The sequence below is a fragment of the Parambassis ranga genome, unplaced genomic scaffold, assembly GCF_900634625.1.
Source record: "Parambassis ranga unplaced genomic scaffold, fParRan2.1 scaffold_119_arrow_ctg1, whole genome shotgun sequence".
Classification (NCBI taxonomy): Eukaryota; Metazoa; Chordata; class Actinopteri; family Ambassidae; genus Parambassis; species Parambassis ranga.
Window position 1 is genome coordinate 43,686 of NW_021144698.1, and position 14,818 is coordinate 58,503.

The 14,818-nt window shown below is 45.9% G+C and overlaps 1 non-coding gene across 1 annotated transcript; it reads left to right on the top strand.

The window, feature by feature from the left end:
- The first annotated feature begins 13,744 nt into the window (after positions 1-13,744).
- On the top strand, positions 13,745-13,817 carry trnav-gac (transfer RNA valine (anticodon GAC)). The gene has a single exon. It is a non-coding gene; the product is annotated as a tRNA-Val (tRNA).
- The last annotated feature ends 1,001 nt before the right edge of the window (positions 13,818-14,818 follow it).

Here is a 14,818-nt window from a genome sequence, read left to right on the forward strand (position 1 = left end):
GTCTGTATTGAGCTGTGCATTCTCCCTTTATAAAGGCGAAACTGAAACTGATCAGTACTGGTTTTCATTCAATGTTCTGTGCATCGGGGACGGAGTCTGGGAATCCGGGGTGACCAGATCAGGTCACAACAATTTGGGGGCTCGTCCATGGGATCAAAGGCAAAAATCATCCTCAGATCCGTCAATTGAACACAGGGGCCGATTACGAACAGACAGAGGACACGTGCCATGGCAACAATAAGGTAAGCAGACCTTTTATATCTGCATTGACTACTCTAAAATGTAACGTGTCCCGAGTCTTAGTAGTAATCTGTCTGTAAAAGTAAAAAAGAACATTGACTGAATGAATTTAAGAGAATAACTGTAAGTGAATGAATTATGACTACAGTGAAATAACCGTAAGTGAATGAATTATGACTACGGTGAATGAGTAATGCCTACAGCTGTTTAAGAGATAAGTAAATGATGCCTGCAGAGGATTAAGAGAATTTAAGAGAAAAAGGGGTAGCAGAAAATCCTGAGTGTGGCGACTCCACCGGTGCTCTGACGAGAGGCCGGAAAAGCTGGGTTTGAGGCCCGGGGCTTGAGGAACCCTAAATCACTACAAAAAAGAGAGAAAAAGGAACAAGACCAGGCAAAAACACATGGTATGAATGTTGGACTGACTGGAAACTGAAACAATGACCGCACTAGTTAGGCGGGAGTTGTAGTAAGTCTACAGGCTTCCAAATTACAGATATATAAGATTCTGGTGTCACGGACAGAGGCTAGTCTCGAATCCATTGGACTGAGTACCAGGGACACAGCGTGCCATATTTCTCAGTCGGCCAGAATCTAGAAAAGAAAGGAACTCTGAGACTCATAACTGTGAGTCGTCTGAGATAAAGACGACAAGACCAGAGAGTAGAGAATAAATAATGAAATAACTGTGAGCCGTTCTTACACTGGACGGCAAGACCAGAGAATAAGTCCTGTGAGTTCATGAAGCACCCCTAAAGAGAAACAAAGAGAAGTGAAGATACAGTACTGACACACACACAGAGCGCGCAGTATAAATGGGTAAAGCATGAGTGTGGAATGTGTATGAATGCCAGAGACGAGGTGAACTGAAGCAGCAGCACTGCTGGAAACCTTAATTGGTGTAAACGTAAAGCAGTGGCCTGTTGAAGTAGGTTCACTCACGAACTGGATTAGTGTTTTTGTTGTGCACATACTTTTGTATATATTTCTGATGTGAACATAGTTTTGTGAACTTTTCTAACAACGTAGTTTGTTAATTCTTCTGAGCACAGTTTTGCAAATAACACAAACTTATTAAGCTTTAGTTTTTAATTTTCACGTAATCACATGACTGAGACTTTGATGACTGACGACATGGACGGAGATTTTAACAGAGACACTGTTGATGATGGGTGGGGTCCGAACAGCCCACTAAAAACAGTAGAAGCTCAACTGATTATTTTAGAGAAAGCGCTGCATCAGGCTTTTGACTCTAAAACCGCATCTGAAGAGATGACTCAGATGAGGGAGGCAGTCATTAATTTGTTGGGAGAAATAGGCCGTGGCATGAAAGATAGAGGTTGTTTACAGAAGGAGTTTTGGAGAAAGGAGGGTGAAGCGAAGGCAGAGAGGGAGAAGGCCAGGAAGAGTGCAGAGCAGTGTGGTTGGTCTAAGAAAGGGAGATTTAAGAGGGAGCAGGAAAAAGCAGAGGAAAAGAGAGCTCAGTGGGCGCGATGGGCTTTGATAGGTCAGGGTGTAACTCACCTCATGACTGAGAAGCCCAAAACACAGGATGACAAAGCAGAAAAACATAAGGATCCCCCACCGTATACACCACCCCCTCCTACTGCACCACCATCCTCTCATTCATCTGCTGGATGATATCCAGTTTTACAAATAACTCAAGGCACACTGGCCATAACAGACATGCCTGATTCCCCTGAGGCGTGGTCTGATGACAGCTCTCACACGTCCCAAGTGAGTAGTGTGTCTGCTTTACCCTCGGGAGTTAGCACCCGTGAAGGGCCTCCAGAGGCCCCTGACCTCTCACCTTTCCAGCTGCGAAAGGAGAGAGAACCGAGCTGCGACAGAGCACTATGTGTTGCAGCTGAAGCCCCGCTGTCACACAGAATACAGACACCAGACATTGTGAACACAAAGCAGGGAGAAATAGACAAGGTGCAACAGTTGCAGGAAGAATTAAAGGAGTTGCGGGCTGCTATAGCTCAGGACTTAACACCACACACATATGCACACGCTAACCCCCAATTTGGAAACGCTACACTTCAGGTGGGAGGCGTGTGGAAAGACGGATCACAGGAAGGGAGGACAGCTGGAGTTCAGATGCAGGTCGAGGGTGTTTGGTCCGCGGAGCAGGGAGACATGTTTGATTTATTACAGAGACAGGCCAAGGCTACTGAGGAGTGGTTGAAAACACATGAAGCTGAACACTTAGCACACAGAAGCAGAACACACCGCATGACAACTAGATCTCAAGGACATGATAATACACAGACACTCAACCATCAGTTACCACTGATTCAAACTGAACACCAGATCAAATATCGTCCATTCCCACTAGGTGATGTACAGGCACTAGTGGATAAATTACCTCCGCCGTCCTAAACGGGGTCCCTGAGACCGTAAAAACTGCCATGGATAATAACCCAGACATGGCAGGGTGTGATTCCAGTGTGTGGGAGAGACATCTAGTGCATCATTTGGCTCGTGCCCAAGAGGCAGCACAAGCTGACAGTAAGGATGTCCAGGATTTGCAAACACAATTATTGAAAATGCAATTGGCTGAGGCCAGACAGAAGGCCAATGACAAAAAGAAAGATAAAAATAATAAAGTCATGGTTGTCACTGAAAGCTCTGACGCACCTCCTGGCACACCTTGGGTGCCTCCACCACCTTATTCTCCTGATTATCAGCAGCCTACGGGGTCCTACAGGGGGTACGGATCAGGGAGGGGCAGATGGAGAGGCAGGCGCGGAAGGGGTGGAACACTTAGGGGACAGCCGAGGGGAGACCCAGGTCGTGACCGCTGCTATTACTGTGAGGAGTTGGGACACTGGGCCAAAGACTGTCCACACAGACAGGGACCGTATGCCCGAGGACGTGCAGCGTCTGGTCCACGGAGGGCTTCCTCCCGCCCCCCAGGACCTCCATTCACTGGACAGTTTCCTGTTTCCGGCTGGGAACAGTGGGATTGTGACTTCTCACAACAATGACACGCCCCACAGAGCAGCTCAGATTACATCGTTACGGCAGATCCGATGTTATCTATGCAAGTAGAGGATGAGACACTGCCTTTTCTGGTGGATACTGGCGCCACCTGTTCTACATTGTTTCACTCATCTTCTATGGAATTGTCCAGCAACTCTATCACTGTGATGGGCTTCTCTGGGGATAAACAGACTCTGCCTATAACCACTCCCATGACTGCTCAGCTGGGACATCAGACTGTTTCACACTGTTTTGTACACTCACCTCTTCTGCCTCTGAATATACTGGGGAGAGACTTGCTGATTAAGTTTGGAGCATCTATTTTGTGCGGCCCAGACGGGCTGACAGTGACACTGCCGGACGGCACCATGTTCCACTGTAATGTTGCAGACACAGGCGGACAATATCTGATGAGACCTGTGACTGACCCATGTGCTGACATCTACTGGGGCATGTTACATCCTGAAACTCCCCAGAACCCAGGAATCCTCTCTGCCTACCTGCAGTGGAAGCCCTGGATAGCGCAGGTCGAACCATATGTTTCTCCCCCTGACCCTCCTCATGTGACTCTGTTTTATGACAGGCAGCAAACTGATTGGTACCATGAGAAGTTTGCGCACTCCCTAGAGGGACAGGACTGGTCTATTACAGTCCGAGACATTTTTGTGGCACCTGAGGGCGTGGCAGCCGGTGTGGACCCCACTCCAGAACAAATGTCTTGGTACAAGATGAGTGACGAAGGGCATCCCCACGTCTCATTAGCTGTACATCCAAACCACCAGGCCAAAGAACTAGGTGGCATGGTTAAACGTGCCATGGGGCAATCAGACTGGCAACCCACACCTTTACCTCAAATCATGTATTCTCCATCTGCTAAAGCATACAAAATAACTGTTTCAACTATGAACACTGTCACTCTGGCACATGAACTGCTTGCTAGACATCATGGTAGAGAGAAAACTGATCATCCTCTGGCACAGGCTGTGATTGACAGCTTGCCACCACATTTATGGGCAGACGGACCCACTGATGTGGGTCTGGTGGACTGTGAACCTGTGACGTTTCAGATTAACACACCAGGCCCTTTATGGATACCACAGTATCCCCACAAGCCAGCAGCCGGAGCTGGCATTGCAGATACTATTCATGGACTCTTTGAAAATGGTGTGCTGGAACTCTCTCACTCAGATTGGAACACTCCCATCCTACCTGTAGAAAAGAAAGGGACAGGTAAATATCGCATGGCACATGATCTGAGGGACATTAACGCTGCACTGTCAACCCCCACGGTACCAGTTCCGAATCCATACGTGGCATTGGCCCAACTGGATCCTTCACAGAGCTGGTTCACCTGCATAGATTTAGCTAATGCTTTCTTTTGTCTCCCTCTGGCACCTGAATGCAGAGACATTTTCTCATTCACATATCAGGGAACGCAGTATCGCTACACCAGGCTACCTCAAGGTTTTGCGCTCTCCCCCGGTATTTTTAATCAGGTTTTGAAACAGATACTCAGTCACTGCACCCTCCCAGAAAACACTACACTCATTCAGTACGTTGATGACCTTCTTATCGCAGCTCCAACGGCAGCAATCTGCCTGGATGCCACGCAGGCTGTTTTGCAACATCTGGCCACAGCTGGTTTTAAGGTCAGCAAATCTAAACTCCAATTAGTCAGGAAACAAGTTGCTTTCTTAGGACGCATTGTTTCACAAAAGGGAGTCAGCATATCGCCTTCACACAAATCTACCATTTTGCATCATCCGCGTCCTGATAAAGTGAAGGACATGCTCTCATTTCTCGGTCTGACTGGCTACAGTAGAAACTTTGTTGCTAACTACACTGGCCTCACACAACCTCTCAGAGACCTTGTCAAAGAACATGGCATGCGTAATGTGTCAGCTCGCCTAAATTGGACGCAGGCCGCGGAACAAGCATTCATTACTCTTAAACAATCTTTGGCCACTGCAGCAGAACTAGCCACCCCTGACTACACTTTACCTTTCTATTTGGATGTCTCTGGAACGGATGCCTGCATCAATGGCATCCTGTTCCAGAGAAAAGGGGGAGAGAGACTAATACTGATGTACATCAGTGTCCCCCTGGACAACATGGAGAAAAGACACCCTCAGTGCACACAACACGCAGCAGGAATAGCTAAGCTAATTCAAAAAACCGCACACATGGTCATGGGACACCAGCTGTATGTACTGACAACACATAGTGTAGTGGCATACGTGAACTCAGAGACATTCACACTCACCTCATTGAGACAGAGGAGGTTGAGCAAGATTTTAGAAGCACCAAACATCACCTTCACACATGAGGGCATCAACATGGCAGACCAGATAGGAACAGGAGAGCCACACACATGCACAGAGAGGGTGATTAGGGAAGAAAAGGTCAGAGTCGATTTACAAGCCACACCTCTTTCAGAGGCCAGAAATCTGTTCACAGATGGGTGCTGTTTTAGACATGACACAGAAGGACTCAGAGCAGCATACGCAGTTGTTGAAGACACAGGGGAAGAAATGAGAACACTGAAAGCAGAAAGATTAGAGGGACAGCAGTCAGCGCAGAGAGCCGAGGTGAGGGCAGTGATTGAGGCACTAAAGATAGGTCAAGGACAGGACATCAATGTTTTTACTGACTCAGCATATGCGGCAGGAGCAGTGCATGTGGAATTAGGGCAATGGCTGAGAGCAGGTTTTCTCACTGCAACTAACAAACCTATACGGCATGAGGCTGAAATGAGAGAGCTTGCTGAAGCTCTGTTGTTGCCTAGCAAAGTGGCTGTGATTAAGTGCAAAGGTCATGGAGCAGGAACTGACAGGGTCACAAGAGGAAACAATGCTATGACCCTATGAGCTTCTTACAGGTCGACAGTTTCCTGGACCAGCTGGCCGGCTGAGACTGAAGAAGCATGCAGTATGGTATTAATATAAACCATAATATAATGAATTTGAAGCTTTGGTGTTAGAATTTGTATTACAGGAGAAAGGAGAGATGGTGAGTCCAGAAGGAGCCACACACAGCCGAGTGGGTCCTCCTGAAGGTGATAAAAGGAAGTGGTCGGAGCCGAGGTGGACAGGTCCCTATCAGGTGACGGAACGCACCTCACACGCGGTTCGGCTGAGAGGAAAGGGGGACACCTGGTTCCACTGGAGCCAGTGCACAGCTGCAGAGGAGCCTCAATGATCTCTACAGGACGTCCACGCTGATCTGAGGGCGCAGAAGTCTGAATCGGCTGATTCAGATACAGATCCTGTCACAAAAGGGGCAGAATAATCCCCTGACAGAGATCAAGGGTCCTGGGTAGTCTACCCCAGTGATCCGAAGAAAGAAGACACATCCTGAGGACGAGAGGACCAGAGAACCAGGCGGGGCGCTGGACGATGAGGCAGACGGACAGGAACACATACATGAACTTATAAAATTTTGAACAATTTTGTACATTCTAACTGACAATTGTCATTATATTTGAGCTGTTAGGAGTATCTGGGGGCGGGAACGGTGAAAGACCGACCGATTAAAATACCCCCACATACTATGATGTATAACATGTATTTGTTTTCTTGTTAGGATAACCATATTAGGGTTGTTCATAATTTTTTTGATCTATTGGTTACACTGCGAGTTCCCTGGACAGAGGTGTAATACTACATATTCATTTTTATATTAATCTTTATACTGTTCTACTTGTTACTTATATTATTCTTATACTATCCCATTGTTGGCAGAGGACTTGGAGGACGATCTGATTTTCAATGCAGGGATTTAAACGTTGCCATCACGTTTCGTTTTATGTACTCACATGATATGTTTTTTAATACACTACATTTTTCACAGAGTTTTTCTTTTTTGCACCTTCATTTATGGTTTTGACACGTATACACACACACCAGGTGTTTGGACATTTACTCACAGTGTTGTTACATATAGATGTCACTTTTACCCATAGTTTTGTTTGATTACACACAGTGTTTTCCTATTTGCTGATGTGACCGTTTTGTTTCTTTTTCCTTATATTTCTGAGTGTTGGACTCTTAGTAGAGTCCAAAAGGGGGAATTGTGGAAATATATGGTTGTTGTCAGAGTAATAAAACGAGCCTAATGCATGGGACAGACAGAATGCAAATGGTCAGCTGCTGGAGCAGATCGAGGGGTCTGTATTGAGCTGTGCATTCTCCCTTTATAAAGGCGAAACTGAAACTGATCAGTACTGGTTTTCATTCAATGTTCTGTGCATCGGGGACGGAGTCTGGGAATCCGGGGTGACCAGATCAGGTCACAACACCCCCCACACGTCTGCATGCTCATGAGTCACCTGCACAGCGCCACCTACAGGAAACCGGAAGTAACTGCTTCTGGACATTTTTCATGTATGAATCAAATGTTTTTTGAGGTTTGATGCACAGACGGGTCTCCACTATTCTCATGGTGTCTGGCTCCACCCAGTGGACACATACGGTACTGCAACTGATATAACTCCACCACGGATGCTCCTAAAATCCTCAAATTTTTCACATGTGATACAGACCCGACCCCGATCCCGTGTGGACATCTGTGGACAGCGCCACCTACTGTAAAGAGGAGGTTACTGCACACTAACAATTTTTACATATATTGAGAGATTTGTTGTACTGACACATCTCTGCTTCTGTCTGCCGCTTTTTTCCCACCGCTGGCAAAATCGCCGCAGCTCGTACGGGGAGCAGGACAGGGAAGGGACGGCGTGACAGGGAGGGGGCGGTCGCGCGGAGTGCGAGGGCCCGATCATCGCTGCTTGCAGCTTTAATTATTATTCTTATTATTTGCCTGCCTGTTTAACTGCATTTTTCACCCCTTTGCCATGCACGAAAACTCACGAAACTTTGCACACTCATCAGGGGTGGCGAAAAATTTGATATTTTGTGGTCACTGCAAAGGGGCGGGGCAAAATGGCTCTACAGCGCCCCCTTGAAATTCTCAAAACACCCCTCGCATTTGGCTTAGTTTGGAGTAGGTGCACGAAAATCGGTACACATGTTTATCATACCAAGACGCACCAAAAAGTCTCTTGACACCATGACCTTAACCCAACAGGAAGTCCGCCATCTTGGATGGAAAATGGCGATTTTGGCGATTTACACCATTGGTATGTGAGCGAACTCCTCCTAGAGCTGTTGCCCGATTGACCTGAAATTTGCTGGAGGTCACCTAAAGGACCTGCTGATCAAAAGTTATCAAAAGCTTTTCTCTAACTTACAGGGCGTGGCCTCTGTGGCTCGCCAAAGTCTGGCGACGATTCATGATTTCGCCATGTAATTTTGAACGGCTCTCACGCCTGCATACTTTATCCAAACGTCTTCAAACTTTATGAGCATGACGAGGGCTCCGCCCTGAACACCTCCATATGTTGAAACCCTTACTTACTCGTGGCGCCCCCTGCTGGTAACAGGAAATGGCCTCTTTTTACTCTGACGTGTACTGCTCCTACATAGTTGACAGCATCAATTTCATTTCACCTCTAGAACCTTCCCAACTAGTTGGTGAAGCTACACTATGAAGGCCGTGAAGCTGCGTGCAATGGTGTCCGTGTGGCGGCGCCAACTGTCGATCCTTCGCCGTGAGATTACGTTTGAGTATTATATGACCTTAACGACCTTATATGATCATGAAAATTCATACACACATTCTCGGGGGCATGTACTAGCAACTGATGGGGGTCTCGTAAGTGGGCGGGGCAAAATGGCTCAATGGCGCCCCCTTGAATTTTTAAAATACTCCTCTCCATAGGGGTTTTTTTGGAGTAGGAAGACAAAAATCGACACACACACAGAACACGTCCAGGCGCACATAAAAGTCTCTTGCACCATTGATCTAGACCACACAGGAAGTCAGCCATTTTGATTTAGGCGGTCAAATTTCTGCGATTTCCACCTTTGGTATGCGGACGAACTCCTCCTAGGGATTTTGACCGATTGACTTCATATTCGGTCGCTGTCACCTAGAGACCATGCTGATCAAAAGTTATCAAAAGCTTTTCTCTAAGTTAAAGGGCGTGGCCGCTGTGGCGTCACTTCGCCATTTATACACGAACAGCTCTCTCTCCTACATACTTGCTCCAAACGGCTTCAAACTTTCTGCACGTGGTCAGAGCCCCTCCCTGAACGTCTCTATGTCATCATGATCTATGGCGCTCCCTTGTGGTTGAAACAGGAAGTGCCATGTTCTTCACTGACATGCACTCTGTTAAATCCTTCCCTGTCATTACACAGCCAAATGAGGATCACAGATTTGAAGTCCCACAGAGACAACTGTGTGGATTCCTGTATCATGCTGCCCGTGGCGGTGGCAACTGTTGAACCTTCGCCATGAAACATCAACTGCTTATAACTTCGCCGTGCATCGTCCTAGCGTCCTCAAATTTTTTTCATGTCCTAACGGTCCGTCCCCCCACACCTCTGCATGCTCATGAGTCACCTGCACAGCGCCACCTACAGGAAACCGGAAGTAACTGCTTCTGGACATTTTTCATGTATGAATCAAATGTTTTTTGAGGTTTGATGCACAGACGGGTCTCCACTATTCTCATGGTGTCTGGCTCCACCCAGTGGACACATACGGTACTGCAACTGATATAACTCCACCACGGATGCTCCTAAAATCCTCAAATTTTTTACATGTGATACAGACCCGACCCCGACCCCGTGTGGACATCTGTGGACAGCGCCACCTACTGTAAAGAGGAGGTTACTGCACACTAACAATTTTTACATATATTGAGAGATTTGTTGTACTGACACGTCTCTGCTCCTGTCTGCCGGCTTTTTCCCACCGCTGGCAAAATCGCCGCAGCTCGTGGGGGGAGCAGAGGAGGGAAGGGATGGCGTGACGGGGAGGGGGCGGTCGCGCGGAGTGCGAGGGCCCGATCATCGCTGCTTGCAGCTTTAATTATACATGACTCTGGTTCTGGCACCGGTATCGCGATTTTGACCCCCTGAACGTGCTTAAAAACTCACCAAACTTTACCCAAAATTGTCCCCCAACTAAAATTTTTACTTGACACTGTCGCCATTGGCGGGCGTGGCTGCATGGCTCTGCAGCGCCCCCTAAAGTGTGAAAATATTCACCGCAAGTGCTACAGACCTGAAACTCGGTACACTGATGTATCGCCTCATGACAAGAACAAAAGCCTCTTGGACGAAAATTCCACGATGTACAGGAAGTCCGCCATTTTGAAAAACCACGCCTTGTTCCAATTTGCACACCCCGCAGTTTTGCGAACTCCTTCTAGTGGAATTGCTTGCTACGGCTGAAAATTGGTGCACTCGCCCTTAAGGGCTTAGGGACCAAAAGTTATCAAAAACGCAGCACTTCGTCATACGGTCTAGCTGTGGTTCCACCTCGAAGTTGACCCTTCGCCAACGCACAGGAAATGGATGTGTTTGTGGCTGTATCTCCCACATACTTCATCCAATGTAAATGAAAAAAATCAGGCATGCTGAGCCTGTCATTCTGAACAGATTGATATGCTAATGACCAGAAACTCTCATAGCGCCACCTACTGGCGGTATGAATTATGTTCAGGCTGATTATCCATGTTCCACACCTCCTATTTGAACGAACTCCTCCTAGGGAAATACTCTGACGGACCTGTCATTTTGTCACCTGCTTCTGAAGACATGGCTGATTAAAAGTTTTTAAAAACGCAGCTCGATGTTACACCGCGTGGGCGTGGCAACGCCACAAAGCTGATCCTTCGCCATCATAGAGAAAGCTTCTGTGTTTCTAGATTTGTTCATCCTACCTGCTTCTTACTCTATCATGACATCAGCCCCTGCGCACCTTTTCATATCACCCCATCGTCATATGTGGGCGTGGCCACATGGCTCAGCAGCGCCCCCTGGAATGAGATCTGCTTCCCCGTTTGACCTACAGACACGAAAATAGGTACGCATATGTATCACCTCTGCCGGTACAGCTGGAAGAGAGGTCGTGGGACGATAGGGGAGGTGGCGGCTGCAACTCCCGCGGACCGCAAGGGCTACGAGGGCCCGTCAGCGCTGCTTGCAGCTTTAATTTAGTGTTACTTTTATTCATAAGACTTACCTTTTAGTTTTGTAAACTTAAACTACTTTAGATTAAATGTTTTTGAGAATGAGACCATCCAGATAAATGTTATGTTGTTGATTAATAAAATCTGGATTAAGGATATTTTATTTATTCAATTTTTATGTTTCAGTTTTCCTCTGAGGGATCGCCACCTTATAGTGGTCAGGGGGATTGCGTGCCTCAGTGCTATACCAGCAGAAGCTTAGTCTTCAGGTGGTACTCACAAGTTGGACAGGTCTGAATATAAAGGCCTGACAAAGTGCAATCCACTTCTCCAGGCTGGCTTTGGACACAGCTAACAACCCAATTCAGCAAGGAAAATATTGTCACTATAAGACCAGAGGAAAAAAGTGCTTTAACATGAAGTGTACACATGATGCCCCCTTCACATTCTGACTGCCCCCTCATGCCTGTCTAGAACCAACCTGTTTCCACCTACAATGTAGCACATAAGTAATTTTTTTATTTAGTTTTTATGGGGTGCAGATCAGCACTACCATTCCTGTGGTCACCGGTTCAAATCCAAGCTGTGGTCCAAAGTAATATCCTAAAAGTGTCAATTTGAGTTTCTGAATCTTGAAATACATACATAAAATAGATATGTTCACAAAGTTTCCACAACTTTCCTTTCTTTTTTCATTTTTCCCTTTTTCCCCTCTTTTTCCTCTTCTTTTCTTCTCCCCCCTTCTTCCCTCTTATTCCCCATCTTAAACGGAAGAATGTTCCCCAGCTTGAACGCAGCGCCTTGGACCACTTGGCCATCCTGACATGAACAGCATGCTTTCCACAACAAATTTGGAACAGCTCCAGGATGAACACTTAATAAACAATCTGAAGTCTTCACTGACATTGATGTGACAGACCGAGAGTGTTTCTATGCTATCTCAACAAGTCTTGAGCCAGAGATAAGATGTTTCAGCCGCATTTATGGATGAATCATTTCTGATGATTGTGATGCCTTGAGATGATGTCCAGTATTCTGGAATGGAAGTCAGCATTCCAGAATAGAAGACAGCATTCCGGGACAAACGTCAGCATAACAGAATGAAGAGCAGATTTGCAGACTGAAAGACATAATTCCAGAATGAAAGGCAGAAATCCAGAATAAGCGGTAGCATTCCAGTATAGACATCCGTATTCCGGAATGATAGGCAGAATTCCCAAATAACAGTCAGTATACTGGAACAGAGGTCAGTATTCCGGAACAAAAGTCAGCATAACAGAATGAAGAGCAGATTTGCAGAATGAAAGACAGCATTCCGGAATGAAAAGTGTGTGGACTTGCACACCACGCGCCTTTGCGGCGCTGATCTTTTTACTTTTGGTTGTTTGTGTTTGATTTGCCGTTGTGTTATTTATTTTATTAAACAAATATGATGCACAGTCACTGTTTCTGTCTGCTGTCTCTTCCTCTGATGCTGAGTGGGGTCATTGTGGTGCAGGTTAGGGGTGTGAAGTGGTCCTTCTCAAACCTGCAGTAGAAAGTCTTGAGGTCGTCAGCAGTGGGGGAAGTCGTCTCCTGTGGTTTGTAATCTCCACACTGATGCATGGTTGTTAGCAGAAAAGCTGTTTTTTGACTCTTCTGAGTATTCCCTTTTTGTCACCTTGATTTCCTTGGTGAGAGGGTTTCTGGCCTGCCTGTACAGGACTCTGCCCCCACTCCTGTAGACCTCCACTTTGGCCTGCAAAGATGTCTCTGGCAGTGAAACATGGTTTATTGTTGCTGTATGTGTGAAAGGACTTTGTTGGCACAGTAACAACAATGCAGTGCTTCCATCCACACCCAGGAAGCTTAACACCAAGTCACATGTGTCCAGTAAGAACAATGGGTCGTCCCATTGTTCTTACTGTTCTTATTGTTCTTATTGTTCTTGTCCTGTCCCCCCCACCCTCGTTAGACACACCACCTGAGATTCAACAGACAATCAGAAAATCCATCACAGGTAAGTATGGAGACATTTAGAGCTATTGTTATGTAAGTTCCACACAGATCCACCCACTGAGCTCATCTAGCACAGACAGTATAAACCTGGTTTCCCACCAAACAGAACTGAAGCTGATTGAAGGAGCAGTGGAACATCTTCAAGAAATTCTCCAAGACCAGTTGCCTCACTTCAAGTTCTTGAAAGAAGAAGAAAACAGATGCCAGCAAACTTAACAGAAGAACAAGACTGCTGTTAAACTTAAAAAAGACCCAAAATAAGAAGAACCAAAACACAACAGACACAATAGGAAAGAATCTGAATGGCTGCTGTTTAGTTTCTGTGAATGTTTACTGGTTAAAGACACTGTGTCTCTCTCAACAACCACACCTGCACATAAAAGCCCGGACAGTCTACAACTGACTGAGACATGAAGAAGACTTTAACAGGAGCACTGAAATGTTACCCTGTTGTTTTTTAAAGCAAGTATGATGTATGGTTCTGTAGTGTAATGGTTATCACAATTGCCTGACATGCAAAAGGTCCCTGGTTTGAAACCAGGCAGAAACATGACATTGTTTTGTTTAGACTCTTTCTTAGTAACAAGAGTAACACATGAGAACAGGACCAACCACCAAGTCTTTAAAATGGACAAACTAAAAACAGTGAGATGAACATTCTCTCTGTCAAAGATGATTATGAACTGTGGTTTGTCTCCTCATCAGTAGAATAGAAGAATTTTGATTGGAATGCCATGCCTAGGAAAGAAATAGACTGAAAGAGAATAAATTGGGATGCATTGGCTTCAAATGGAGTGGAATGGAATTTGTTGTTTGTTCAATAAACTGGTATGGAATGGCTTGGAATGGAATGAGGAAGAGTGGGATGTTTTGGATTTGATTAGGATGGAATGAATGGCTTGGAATAGGTAGTGGTCTCCTGGGCAGTGACAGTCTCCAGGTTCTGCAAAGTCCACCTGAAAGCAGGTGAAGACGTGGTATTGGTATTAATTCCGACTACATATTCCACCTTTCACTCGCTGCCATATATACTGTGCCCTGTGTGAAGTGATAATAAAAATGTGAATGTGAATTTATTGTAAAGAACTTTACTTATTATCCCTATTATAAGTGATAGCGCAGTGTGTGTGTGTGTGTGTTTGATGGAGTGTGTAATGTCTGCTCAGTATTATTTATACTGCTGTGTGTGATCTGAAAACTGATGAAACTGTGATGTGTCTGATGTTGACAGAAGAATCAGATGTCAGACAGTCAGATCCTCCTCTGTGACGACTTTAAGATAATATTAGAAATCTTTGTCTGCTTCTGGTACATGCAGCTGATCACCAGCAGGTGGCTCAATGCTTTGCTGTCACTCAATGTAACAATGTAACTGTTAGAATGATGGTGTGGCTCACACAGGTGTGTGTAGTTGAGGTTAATCAGTGCCAACAATGTTAGCTTCTCTCTACAGACTGTAAGAGAAACAGTCTGACTAAAGACAGGAGGAGGCAGAAATGTCACTGTGTGGATGTCAGCTGCCATAAAATACCACAGAAGAAGAATAAGAGG